This window comes from Lycium ferocissimum, chromosome 11 (assembly GCF_029784015.1).
Source record: "Lycium ferocissimum isolate CSIRO_LF1 chromosome 11, AGI_CSIRO_Lferr_CH_V1, whole genome shotgun sequence".
Lineage (NCBI taxonomy): Eukaryota > Viridiplantae > Streptophyta > Magnoliopsida > Solanales > Solanaceae > Lycium > Lycium ferocissimum.
This window is the reverse complement of record NC_081352.1, coordinates 37,905,301-37,919,136: the sequence shown is the minus strand read 5'-3', so window position 1 is coordinate 37,919,136 and position 13,836 is coordinate 37,905,301. Positions and strand designations below refer to the sequence as shown.

General features: G+C 31.8%; 1 pseudogene; it reads right to left on the bottom strand.

Moving 5' to 3' along the window:
- Positions 1 to 351: 351 nt before the first annotated feature.
- Positions 352 to 12,530, bottom strand: LOC132036848 (transcription factor bHLH126-like; annotated as a pseudogene).
- Between the last annotated feature and the right edge of the window lie 1,306 nt (positions 12,531 to 13,836).

Sequence of the window (13,836 nt, the reverse complement as noted above, 5' to 3'; positions counted from 1 at the left end):
AAAGAAAAATTTAAAAATATAAAGTTGAGGTAAAATATGTGTGATATAATAAGGATAAGCGAGAAGATATGGCTAACTTGGAACAAATAAATTATTATTTATAATTATGTGGCGGTTAACAATTTAAAAATACCCCACTTAGAAACTGATTTTTCAATTTTTCTTTCACTTGCACGCGCTTAAAAATAAGTGTATCCACGCTTTTTCTCATGTCATTGTACACAAATAGAGGCTATCAAATTACCAAATTCAAAAGTATAATTAGGACAAACAACAATTTAAGTGTACAGCGAACAAAAAAATATCAAGTTAGGGATTCCGATATATATATATATATATATATATATATATATATATATATATATATATATATATATTTTGCCTAAGATAAACTCATCAACTTGTGTCGTAGCCTTGCAAGATCAATATCCTCTCTTGTCTTCACCTGCACATGAATAAGTTGCAAATATGTTTAGTGATTTCAGTGAGGTCATGAATACACATAATGATTAGACTCGAGATATTGAGATTTCAACAAACACAAAGTCAACCTAGGATTCTATTCGCCTTATAGTAATTAGAGTTTAACTTGTCCCTCGTTTCAATTTAATTTTTGTGACATAGTCTCGAGACGAAGTTTAATAAATTAATACCGATTTTTTAAATTTGTGGTCTCAAATATATTATAATATTGGTGTGTCTAAATTTTAATTTTTTTTACATCTTATGGCCTAATTAAACAAGCATGTATCCACATTCATGTGAGTTGTGACTATAAAATCTTTTCACCAAGGAAAAAATGAGTAGTGTATAATTATTTATTTTTAAATATAGAAATGTGTCATTCTTTTATGAATGAACTAGTATGAAAATAATATCACATAAACTAAAAATCGAGGAAGTAATATCTACGATATAAAACTTTAACACTATTAATTTATTTGTACCTATAACCTATCGTAAGAGATAATCTACCTTATTTTCCGTATATATAAGTTAAACAATGTCTATTAATTTGATTCTTCCTATTATGTAAGCAATATTACGTTAATCATTTATTTATTATTATCTTGTCTTTTATTTGATTCGTACTTAGTACCACCATGTGTATACGTATTGGGTAATTTCTCACTTTCTTTGAAAACCAAAACAAAACAAGGACGTCCATGGTTGTTTGTACGTAATGTATTTGTGAAGTTTAAAAGATATTCAAGCCAATTCCTACTCAAAAGAGGAAAGAAATAAAAGAAAACTTTTTTTCTTTGTTGATTTTCGAGTGTGATTGGGATTTAGATCCTTTCTAAGAAAGGATTAGACCTAGTAGTATAAATATATGCTAGCTAGGATTTATTAGGACAGAACATAGAACCTAAGAGTATTCAATCTCGTAACTTACTTTCTCCCTTGATATTAATAAAAGTGCCGGCCGTTCTCCGTGGACTAGGATCACATCGATCCGAACCACGTTAATTACTGTGTTTTTATCGTTTCCGCGCTAACAATTGGTATCAGAGCCTACAGGTCGTGAGATCTAGGAGACGAGGAGACTATGACATCTATGAAGTTTGAGGTAGCGAATTTTGATGGGCGAAGTAATAACTTCAACATCTGGAAGATCAAGATCATGGTGTTGTTATGGAGAGAAGGATCAGTCTATGCTTTGGACGAGTCATATCCCAAAAATACGAAAGTGGCCGAGAAGTAGAAGAATGAGATGGATGCGTTTAGTGCAATTCAAATATCCTTATCAGACAACGTGTTATGTGATGTCAGTACTGAGAAAACAGCTGCGAGTTTGTGGAAGAAGCTTGAAGATCTCTACCAGAAGAAATCAGTAACAACTAGAATGTTGTTAAGGCAGTGTTTTACACACCTTCAAGATGAAGACAGGTACACCTTTACAGGATTATCTTGATGTTTTTAATAAATTGGCTATGGATCTTACTCATGCTAATATTAAAGTGGGAGATGAAGAACTAGCGTGCACTTTACTATTTTCATTATCACCGGCTTACAAAGACGTAGTTAATTCAATGATGTACAGTAAGGAGGTGGTCACGTCACAGATGGTAAGACATGCATTGAATTCAAATAAATTAAGAAACCATATCAACAATGGTAAGAAAGAGGACCATGGTGAGGTTTTGACGGTTAGAGATCGCTCGAGCCAAAAGAGAGAGGCAAATTAGTAGCTAGGTCAAAGTCTAGGAAAAGGGTGGGTAGGAAGGATCTTGAATGTTGGGGTTGTCATCAAGGGTCACTTTGAGAGGAATTGTAAATAAGAAGATTGATAAAACAACGGTCGGTCATCTATAGTTCGAGGTAGCTCGGACATCTGGAGAAGATTATGTGCTAAGCTAGCACGATGACATTCGGACACAAAAGTGGATTTTACATTCGGCTTGTACCTTTCGCATGTGCTTTAGAAAAGATTGGTTTACTAGCTACGAGCGAGACGAGTGGGATTGTACTTATAGGTAACGATGCGGTATGTGAAATAGCGGCATTGGTTCGGCCGTATACGGTGTCATGACGACATCATAAGAACATTGTTAATGTTCGACATGTTCTTGATATGAAAAAGAATCTGATCACTCTTGGTACTCTTGATAAGCTCGGATATAAGCATGCGGGTGAAGGTGGAATCTGCAAGGTGACCAAGGGTTCTCTGGTTATGTTAAACACCAAACTGGAGGGTGGTCTTTATGTACTTATAGGCAGCACCATTCTAGTTACTGCGAATCTTTTTGCAACCTCACAGTTATCAAATGATGATAAGGTTAAAATGTGGCATATGAGATTAGGTTACATCAGCGAGAGGTGGTTGCCAATTTTGAGCAACCGAAACCTTATGAAAGGTGAGAAGATTAGTACACTTGACTTTTGTGAGCATTGTGTCCTTGGAAAGTAGAAATGGGTCAGCTTTAGCACGGGCAAGCACAAAACTGAAGGGGTACTTGACTACATTCATTCAGATTTATGGGGTCCATCTCAGGTTCCATCTAAGGGTGGAAAGAGGTATCTTCTTACTTTCATTGATGATTTTTCACACAAGATTTGGGTATACTTCTTAAAGGCTAAAAGTGATGTCTTTGAGAATTTCAAAAACTGAAAGAAATTCATCGAAAATCAGCGTGACAGAAAGATTAAGTGTCTTCGAACAGATAATGGCTTGAAGTTTTGCAATGAAGAGTTTGACAATTTCTGCAAGATTCATGGTGTATTGAGACATAATACTGTTAGGTATACACCACAACAGAATGAAGTAGCTGAAAGGATAAACTACACTCTTCTTGAGAAAGCACGATGTATGCTCTGTAATGCCAAGGTGCCTAAGGAGTTCTGGGCGGAAGCAGTAAAATGTAATAAAACATACTTATTTATATTATGAGTAAGCCCGGTCCTCACGTAACTAGTGTATATATATATATATATATATATATATATATATATATATATATATAAGCCAAAACTTTTTGTTTTAGAGGGAAGAGGTACGGCAAATATGAAATTGATGAGTCCATTCCGATCAACTCAAAAAGCAATAAATGAAACAATAAAGGAACCAAGGGCCAAAATATAAAAATTATAATCCACAGTTTATAAGATAAAGGCTTAATAGTTTGAGAATTTGCCAATTTTTATTTAGGTGCATACTTTAATTATTTTGGTTTTAATTACATTCCTATATTTAGCAATTTGACAGTCTTCACCCTAGTGGCGGATTCGGGACTTTCAATCAGGATATTCGGAAAAACAACTGAACCAACTTTTGCATTTGTTCAGGGTGTTCAAAAGTCAATATATGTGCATGAACACAAAAAATTTACCCTAAATATACACTATAATTTTTTGCCTGGAGTGTTCAGGTGAACACCCTGAGCCTTTACTACATCCGCCCCTATTCACTCCGAGACCTCAGCTCAAAGAGGTGTGTTACACTCACTGTCACGTATTTTTTAATATTTAATATTCTTTTTTATCCTTTAAATTCATTAACTTTTTTAGATCATTTTTTTGTGCCAAATTTATATAAAAAAATGTTTGAAACTCCATTATTTAGGCTATATCTTTCTTTTTTTATACACATGATGGGATTTCACCATTTTTCCCCACAAAATTAGCCCAAAAAACAAGTACACAGTTAAAAGAAATCTTCATTACATCTAAATATGAAGAAAAAAATACACAGTTTAAAATTTATTATATTGGCTAAAACCATTTATGTGGCTAAAGATAATGGAAATTCGGTCAGGCCGTTTTTATACATTTAGACTGTACACCGTTGAATCAAATAATCAATGTACCTAAAGAAAAATTTAAAAATATAAGTTGAGGTAAAATAGTAAAATATGTGTAATATAATAAGGATAAGCGAGAAGATATGGCTAACTTGGAACAAATAAATTATTGTATCTAATATGTGGCGGTTAACAATTTAAAAATACCCCACTTAGAAACTGATTTTTCAATTTTTCTTTCACTTGCACGCACTTAAAAAGAAGTGTATCCACTCTTTTTCTCATGTCATTGTACAAAAATAGAGGCTATCAAATTACCAAATTCAAAACTGTAATTAGGACAAACAACAATTTAAGTGTACAACGAACAAAATTATATATATATATATATATAACCGATGTTGATCGTGGTCAATTTAATCTTTATAGCCTGTTTGGCCAGCCTTATTTTTCCCTCAAAAGTACTTATTTTTTCAATAAGTGCTTATTTTTAAAAAAAAGTGAGGTCTTGCGAGCTTTTGGGAGAAAATAAGTCTTTTGGGGAGTGCGAAAGTAGTTTTATTTAAAAAATAGCTTTTGCTAAAAAGCACTTTTTAGAAAAATACACATAAAAGCACTTTTTAAAAGCTTCGCCAAATAATAATTGCTGCTCAAAAGTACTTTTTAAATTAATTAGCCAAACACAATAGCTTACTTTTAAGTAAAAGTATTTTTAAAATAAATAAACTATTTTTATAAGGCCAAAACGTGTATTAATCTTAACTAGTTTCCTACCAATGATCCAAATCACTCCTAAGCCCCTCGGGATCAGTACCAAGTCATAAATCCAAGATTTCTATTGGTTCTTTGAGATTTAGGCGGGATTCAAAGAGAAATCCCTAAAAAAATCTCAAGTCCCACCTCAGTTCTATATATATATATATATATATATATATATATATATATTATGCCTAGGATAAACTCATCAACTTGTGTCGTAACCTTGCAAGATCAATATCCTCTCTTGTCTTCACCTGCACATAAATAAGTTGCAAATATGTTCAATTATTTCAATGAGGTCATGACTACACATAATGATTAGACTCGAGATATTGATATTTCAACAAACACAAACTCAACCTAGGATTCTATTCGCCTTAATAGTAATTAGAGTTTAACTTGTCCGTCGTTTCAATTTAGTTTTTGTGACATAGTCTCGAGACGAAGTTAAATAAATTAATACAGATTTTTTAAATTTGCGGTCTCAAATATTTTATAATATTTGTGTGTCTAAATTGTTTACATCCTATGACCTAATTAAACAAGCATGCATCAACATTCATGTGAGTTGTGACTATATAATCTTTTAACCAAGGAAAAAATGAGTAGTGTATAGTTATTTATTCTTAAATATAAAAATGTGTTATTCTTTTCTAAATGAACTAGTATGAAAATAATTTTACATAAACTAAAACCGAGGAAGTAATATCTGTTGGGATTAAAGGCCCGTTAAGTGGTTGGGCTTTAAATTAAAGTGGTGTGAATGAGAAATGGAGGGAAATGAGTGCAAAAACACTTGTTGTAAATGCATTTTGTCCCACATAGGTGAGGGAAAGCATTTGTTATGTGCTTATATAGAGAGACACTTCTTCTAGCTTTTAAAGAGTTGAGAAGAAGGTCTCTCCTCGCGCCGCCGTCGTCGTCGCTCGGCTCGGATTTGGTCAAATGATTGATTGATAATTTTTTTAGACCAAATTTATTTAAGTCATTTTTCCATTTGTGACGAGTTTGACGAATTCATAGACGTTTGAGGTACTGCTACTTCTGCGACAGGTATATCCGTTTTATCCTGGGAGGAAGTAATCCATAACCTCGGGTACAGTGAGAGGATTTAATTCCTTAAGGAAACACAGTAAATTCTGTTGTCTCAGATATTTTCTAATTTTTGTCTTTAATAGTTTTGGTTTCTTCAAAATAGAAACTGGTTTTACTAATTTACTACTTTGAACACAGTTTACTAACAAGCTTAAGGAATTTAATTATAGATATTTCTATGTTCATCTCTGTTCTGTTTTGAAGATTAAAACCTTCGTGGTTTTCTACTCCCAGCGTTGGAGACTAAAATCTTCAGATTTTCTACTCCGCTTTTGACGTTAAAGTTTTCGTAACTTTCTACTCATTTGTCCACTCCATTTGAAGAATATAAAAACTTCATCGAGCAATTAACGTTTGGCTTTCAGTTCGAAGATATAAAAACTTCACTGATTTATTAAAGTTTGTGCATTCGATTTGAAGATATAAAAACTTCACCGATTTTGTTAATTCTGTTTGTGTTTGTCAATAGAAATGGGAGACCAAACTCCAAATCTGAATGCTACTGCTGCTGCCACACCAACCCCCGCGGTTGGCTCTACGAGCAATGTTGCTTCCTCGGTCGTCTTCCGTGCAAGAAACCGCACCGGCTCCCGATAGAAGTTGAAAAATTCACCGGGATTGATTTCAAACGATGGCAACAAAAGATGTTCTTTTATTTAACTACTTTAAGCCTTCCAAAGTTTATTAAGGAGGACGCTCCGGTTTTGCCGGAATCAACACTTGATAATGAACGTTTTGTTGTAACTGAGGCGTGGAAGCACTCAGATTTTTTGTGCAAGAATTATATTCTTAGCGGACTGGAGGATGATCTTTACAACGTCTATAGTAATGTGGGAACTTCGAAAGAACTATGGGATGCGTTGAAAAAAAAATATAAAACTGAGGATGCCGGATTGAAGAAGGTTATAGCTGCCAAGTTCCTGGACTACAAAATGGTAGATGGCAAGTTTGTTGTTACTCAAGTTCCAGAGTTGCAAGTTCAAGAGTTGCAAGTTATCATCTGATAGCAGAAGTAGATGGCAAGTACGGTATTCTTATCCGGATGAGATTAGTCCTTGCTTACAAATCACATAGTTTTTTCTTTATGTATGTTTTTCATAATATAGCCATTCCTCATTCATGTGGGGGATTATTGGGATTAAAGACCCATTAAGTGGTTGAGCTTTAAATTAAAGTGGTGTGAATGAGAAATGGAGGGAAATGAGTGCAAAGGCAATTTTTGTAAATGCACTTTGTCCCACATAGGTGAGGGAAATCATTTGTTATGTGCTTATATAGAGAGACACTTCTTCTAGCTCTTAAAGAGTTGAGAAGAGGGTCTCCCCTCGCGCCGCTGTCGTCGTCGCTCGGCTCGGCTTCTGCACTACTTTTCTGCAAACAAAATTATATCGAGTCCTTGTGTGATTTGTTGCGCAATTTGAGTTCGACGAAGTCGTAGACGTTTGAGGTACCGCTACTTCTGCGATAGGTATAACCGTTTTATCCTGAGAGGAAGTAATCCATAACCTCGGGTACAGTGAAGGGATTAAATTTGTTAAGGACACACAGTGAATTCTGTTGTCTCGGATATTTTCTAACTTTTGTCTTTAACAGTTTTGGTTTCTTCAAAACAGAAATTGGTTTTACTAATTTACTACTTTGAACATAGTTTATTAACAATACTACGATATAAAACTTTTAACACTATTAAATTATTTGTACCTATAACCTATAGTAAGAGATAATCTACCTTATTTTCCGTATATATAAGTTAAACAATGTCTATTAATTTGATTCTTCCTATTATGTAAGCAATAATATGTTAACTATTTATTTATTATTATCTTGTCTTTTATTTGATTCGTAAGGAGCCGTTTGGACATGGTTTGAAATCATGGTTCGAAACCATGATTTGAAACCATATATGTTTGGACATGTAATTTGGATTTCTTAAGTTGTATTTTTTCTTATAGACATAAAAACCCCACAAGTTATGAAAATTATCAAAATATTCTCAATTCTTATACAATCTTACCAAATGAGCAAGTCATAGTTCATAACAAAATTAATACGTTACTAGAAGGCCTTTCTAAAAAATACAACATCAATTGATCAAACTTTAGTTCAATAACAAAGAAAATCTAACATGAATAGTAATGTAACTACTCTTTAATATAATCTTTCCACATGGTAGACATAAATAAAGGTTGGTAAATGGTTGGTGGGAGTAATTGTTAAAAATATCTACCAACTTATAGGTCTTTTTTACAAAATATAAACTTATGAGTCAAGTTTTATATTTAAAAGTTTTGAAACCATAAAACTCCTTTTTGGATGATTTGGGATTTCAAACCCTGGTTTGAAATGCGCTCAAAACACCGACTTTCATCTTTTGGATGATTTGGAGATGGTTCGAAACCATGGTTTGAAACCATGAGATGAAACCATCGACATGTAATTTAGATTTCTTAAGTTTATATTTTTTTCAGAGCATCACAAGTTATGAAAACTATCAAAAATCGCAATGTCTTATACAATCTTACCAAATGAGCAAGTCATAGTTCATATACAAATTAATATTTGGAGATGGTTCTAAAAAATACAACATCAATTGGTTCAAAAAAAAGAAAAATTTGAAACATGAATAGTAATGTAACTACTCTTTAATATAATCTTTCCACATAGAGACATAAATAAAGTTGATAAATTAATTATTAAAAATATCTACCAAATGATAGGTCTTTTTTTACAAAATATAACTTATGGGTCAAGTTTTATATTTAAAATTTTTGAAACCATGGTTTAAAACCCCAAATCATGCCTTTTTGGATGATTTGGGATTTGAAACCATGAGATGAAATGCATGTCCAAATGTTGATTTCATCTCATGGTTTCAAACCATGATTTCAAATCAAAAAATAGTGCCACCATACATATTGATGAAAACCAAAACAAAACAAACATGATTTTTGTACAAAATGTATTAATAATTAGAAGGAAATTTAACATGAATAAATATTATAGGACTAAATTATGCCAACAAACTAGCCTCTCTATAAATGTTGCAAATGTTGTTAGGTTTCATTCCCTCGCTTGATTTTCTTAGTTCATTTATGTTACTTTGTAAGCAAAAAAGAAATGTATTAATTAAAGATTGATTAAATGGTTAGATTGAATAATGGAAGAGCTTTTGTAATTATTAAAAATAAGCCCTTCTTTCATAAGAACCTTAAGCACTTTTGATAGAGGGAGCCCTCCTTTTACTGAAATTTTCCTTATTGCATGATTTCACTCTTATTGTATATCATCATCATCATTGCCATTATTAATATCATGATCACTTTTATGGAGGAAGAAGATTTACAAATATTTTTTGTCTCTCTTTCTTTCCAAGTCCTCTACCAAGTCTTTTACATAGTCCACTACCTCTTCTAGATGATCAGATATGGATCTCTTTCCCTATTTTGGATAGATTTATATAAGAACTAGTGATTTGAAACGCGCGGTTAAAAGGACCTGATTATATTTACGGAATGATCTTCTTCTAATAGTTAAATAGTTTAAAAATAATCAGACAATGGGTTGTATATAGCCATGTTTTCAGCATATCCAAATTAGGGAAAAGCATCCCAAGCCAGCCACAGACATTATAAAACACATGATAATTTATAAGAAGTCATAAATTTAGCTCACCAGACTAATTAATTAGGTCGACCTGCATCATATAGTAATTACTCCGTAGAAATAAAGAAAGAAAAAGGTTGGAAGAAGAGAGATTTCAGGGAAAATATTTTTTTGATATAAATTAAGGAAAAAAATTAAAAATGTAATTTCTCATATTTAATTTTTTTTTGCAAATTTAAAAAATGTTTTAAGCATATCCAAAACAAAACAAGAAGGACGGACCATAAGAAATATTAATTATATTACTAACACATGGCAATTTATAAAAAGTCATAAATTTAGTTCATCAGACTATTTAATTAGGTCGAGTTGCATCATATATTACCCAGAAATAACGAAAGAAGAAAGGTTGAAGAGAGAGACAGAAAAATATTTTTTAGATATAAATTAAGGAAAAAAGTTAAAAATGTGAAAAACTAAATAAATGGACTTAAAAAACATCTTCAATTTTGTTACTTGCAAATTAAAAAATTTATACTTTTATAACTTTCTCCTAAAATGTATAACGTCATTAAAAAGATTAAAGAAAGAAAAGAAATCTTTGAAACGAGCTAGTATTTAGTAAACAATATCACATTGAATTTTGGTATGCCCCTTCTTCTGTTCTTCTGTTTATTTTTTCTTGGGGTTGTTTAATTTTTGTTTTTCTTATTTTCTTTACACGCCACTTCTCCAACAAAATTCAAAATCACTCCGTCATCTCAAAAAATTATCCTTACCAATTATTATATATTTGTTCACATTTTTCCCAATAAAATCTCAACTAAAGAATTAAAGAAAATGTCACAAAAGTTAAATATATCCAAATTAAAACCCAACACATACCAATTGAATTTCTACTCAATGGAATGTGAAAGGATAAAAGAGTTACCATTGCAAAATGCTTCAAGTAAGGAAAGAAAATAGGAGTAATAGAAACAGGGCATTTCAACCACGTTACATGAGTATGGCATTTCAACAACCACAAAAGCAACATCCATGAAATGGAACTATGTCTGTCTGTTTGCGATGAAGAAAATCGGCCAAACCAAATTAATGTGGATGATCTTGGCCATCAGGATCCTTGCATCTTTTTTTTTTTTTTTTTTTTTTGCTTTCTTATAGAAGAAATGAGTTGACAGAGAATTGGTTAAACCTCTTTTTTTTGGATTTTAATGTATATATCACGCAAAAGACATCCATAGTCATCTGATACAACAATAAGTAAAACAAATATGTATTCATTATGGGTCTCAAGAAAAAAAGTGCAAACCTCACAGATTTTTTTTTTTTTTTTTGAAATTAACTTATGTATCAAGAACATCATATGTAAAATGGTGCCATATTTTGATCTAAAAGAATATAAATATAACACAAGTTTCATGTATATAGTTGTGACTCTCTTTCTTTGAACTTGAAAAAGATAAAAGAGAAGTCCAAGGATATTGTTAAAAAAATACTCTAGTAAATTATAAAAGAGAGAAGTGTGTAACCTTAAATGAAAAGAAGAGATGGAGAAGTAGCATGAATGAGTCGACAATAAGGGGAGGAACGTCTTCTTCATTAGATGATTCAGGGGTTCTTTTCCCCGTAAATATGGATCAATAACAACTACTCTTGGGACCCGTTTTTTAGGCTTGTTAAATTTAAACAATTATAGAGGAAAAAAATAAAGAGAAAAGGCAAAAAAAAGGAGAAAAAATAAATTGATTAGAGTCTTGCTTTTATATATATATATAGATTACCACAAAAGCTAGTTTTTAGAATTGCCTAAGATCATACAAAAAATAAATTAGCCTAAGATCATACAAAAAATAAATTACCACATTCCGCACCAGTTAGAGACTCTAACACCCCTGACACCTAGGACTGGATATCTGGAGTGTGGACAATATAACACAGGGTCCACCATCAGATAAACAAAGAATTGGGGCAATAGACCAGTTGTACTCTGATACTAGGATAAGAAATAAATATTGAACCTAACTCAACCAAAAAACTAGTTCTTGAGATGATCAGAATCACCTAAAACCATAGAAGAAAAGAAATGACCCATCTCTAACTTGGAACATAGAGATATAACGCATTTAACACGATATAGATCTTAATATATTTGGTGCATATGGCATGACTGAGAATCTCTTTTAGGAAAATGGTGCCATAAGAAAGTCATTAATTTGGTGTTTGATAAGAAATGAATGTTGGGCCAAAGTCAACTTTGAAATTAAACTAGCTGAAAGGGCGAGTCAAGACCATATAAATAGACCAATCGACCCTTGCACAACCAATGTGAAACTCGACAATATTTAATTGCCAAAAAATATTTTCATTCACCAACCAAGCAGGAAAAGCATTTTTTTTTTTTTTTTGGTACCAAACACAATCCTGAATGTATATAAAATGTTTGTACTAACCATGAGATACTCAGAAGGAATAAGAAGGCGTAAACGCTGATAAAGCTTAGCCATATCTCGCCTTCTTTGCCTTTCAATATCTCTTCGTATTACTTTTTTCTTCTCTTTCTCTTTGGGAGGGTTTCTAGCAGCATCTTGACTTTGATCATCAGTATTAATATTGGTGATAATTGGTTTCTTTTTAGGCTTATGACTAATTGTAACAAGATCATTAGAGCTTTGTGTTTGTAATGAAATTGATGAATCTTGCTTTTGAAGAGTAGTTGAAGGAGGAGGAGGTGGAGAAGAAGAAATAAAGTCCAATAATTGATCTACTTGGTCAATGTCAAATTCAAAATCATCCATTGTTTTTTTAAGCTCAAGATGACCGCTTTTTTAAATTTATGCTGATATATTTCTCTTGGGCTGTTGGTATTTTATTTATAAGATAATCATAAGGTCATAATATTATTTTCTTAAAATGATTGTTTGTTTCGGCTGTCAACGTCAATGAAAATATTTTTTTTTGTGTAAACAGGAATAAATCTATGAAAGAGAGAAAAGCACAAGTAAAAGAGTCAGGAAAATAAGCTTAAATTAATTAAATTAATCTCACATGTAAAATATGACCAGGGCCGGCTGGCAGCTAAGGCAGATAAGGCCCCCACCTTTTTGGGGGGCCTCACTTTTTTAAAGCCACGTATATAGCCTATATATATCTACTATTTAAAAAAAAAAAAAAAAAGGCTTAACACATATGCAACCCTCTGAATTTTTTTTTTATTTTTTTATTTTGGTATCTTAACTAAATTTTATTCTTATTGAACCCCTTAACTCATCTTCAAGTGTGTCTATTAAACCCTCTAAATCTGATTTTTATTAGAAGCAAAAATTAAATTGTGGTATTGAAAGTAAAGTAATATTTTAGACGTGTGGTAAACTATTCTTTAGGTCATATTTTTACGCGTTTGCTCAACCTTTCGAACTTAATTAAGAGCTTACTCTTTTTTTTCCTCTCAATTGTTGCTAATTTTTTAGCTAAAAGATGACATAATTAAATTAGAATATATATTAGCATGTTGCTACATTGAAGATAGAATTATGTAAGTCGGATTGTATTTGATAGACACACTTAAGTTAAATAGAATAATGACTTAGTTAAGATTTAAAATAGAAAAAAGAAACAAGTTTAGGGGGCCGCATATGCATTAAGCCAAAAAAAAATTGTACTATTAAGTTAACTTTGAGTTTGAAGAGATAAATTGGGGAAAAGTACAATAGTAACTTCTTCCTTTTATGGGAGAGTGGGGCCCGCATTAATTGGGGATATTTTTTGGGAAAAGAATAATACTTCTTCCCTTTTATGGGGGAGTGGGTATCGTTGGAAGCATAACTAAGGAAATGAAAAAGCTTTTCTAGGTAATTGTAGATGTGTATTATCCTTATTTATTTGGGTAACTATTCTATTGCCCATATTTACTCTTATAAGAGAAATAATACAAGTACAAAAAAATGATTTAATCGAAATACTCAATCAAATAAAAAGACTTGATTCTTTTCCAAACACATATATTGCTAATAAAATAATGTTAATAGTTCCTGTAACTGTTGCTTCAGCTGAAAGAAGCTTTCAAAACTAAAATTGATAAAATCTTATCTAAGATCAACAATGTCTCAAGAGAGATTGAATGAATTAGTTATATTAT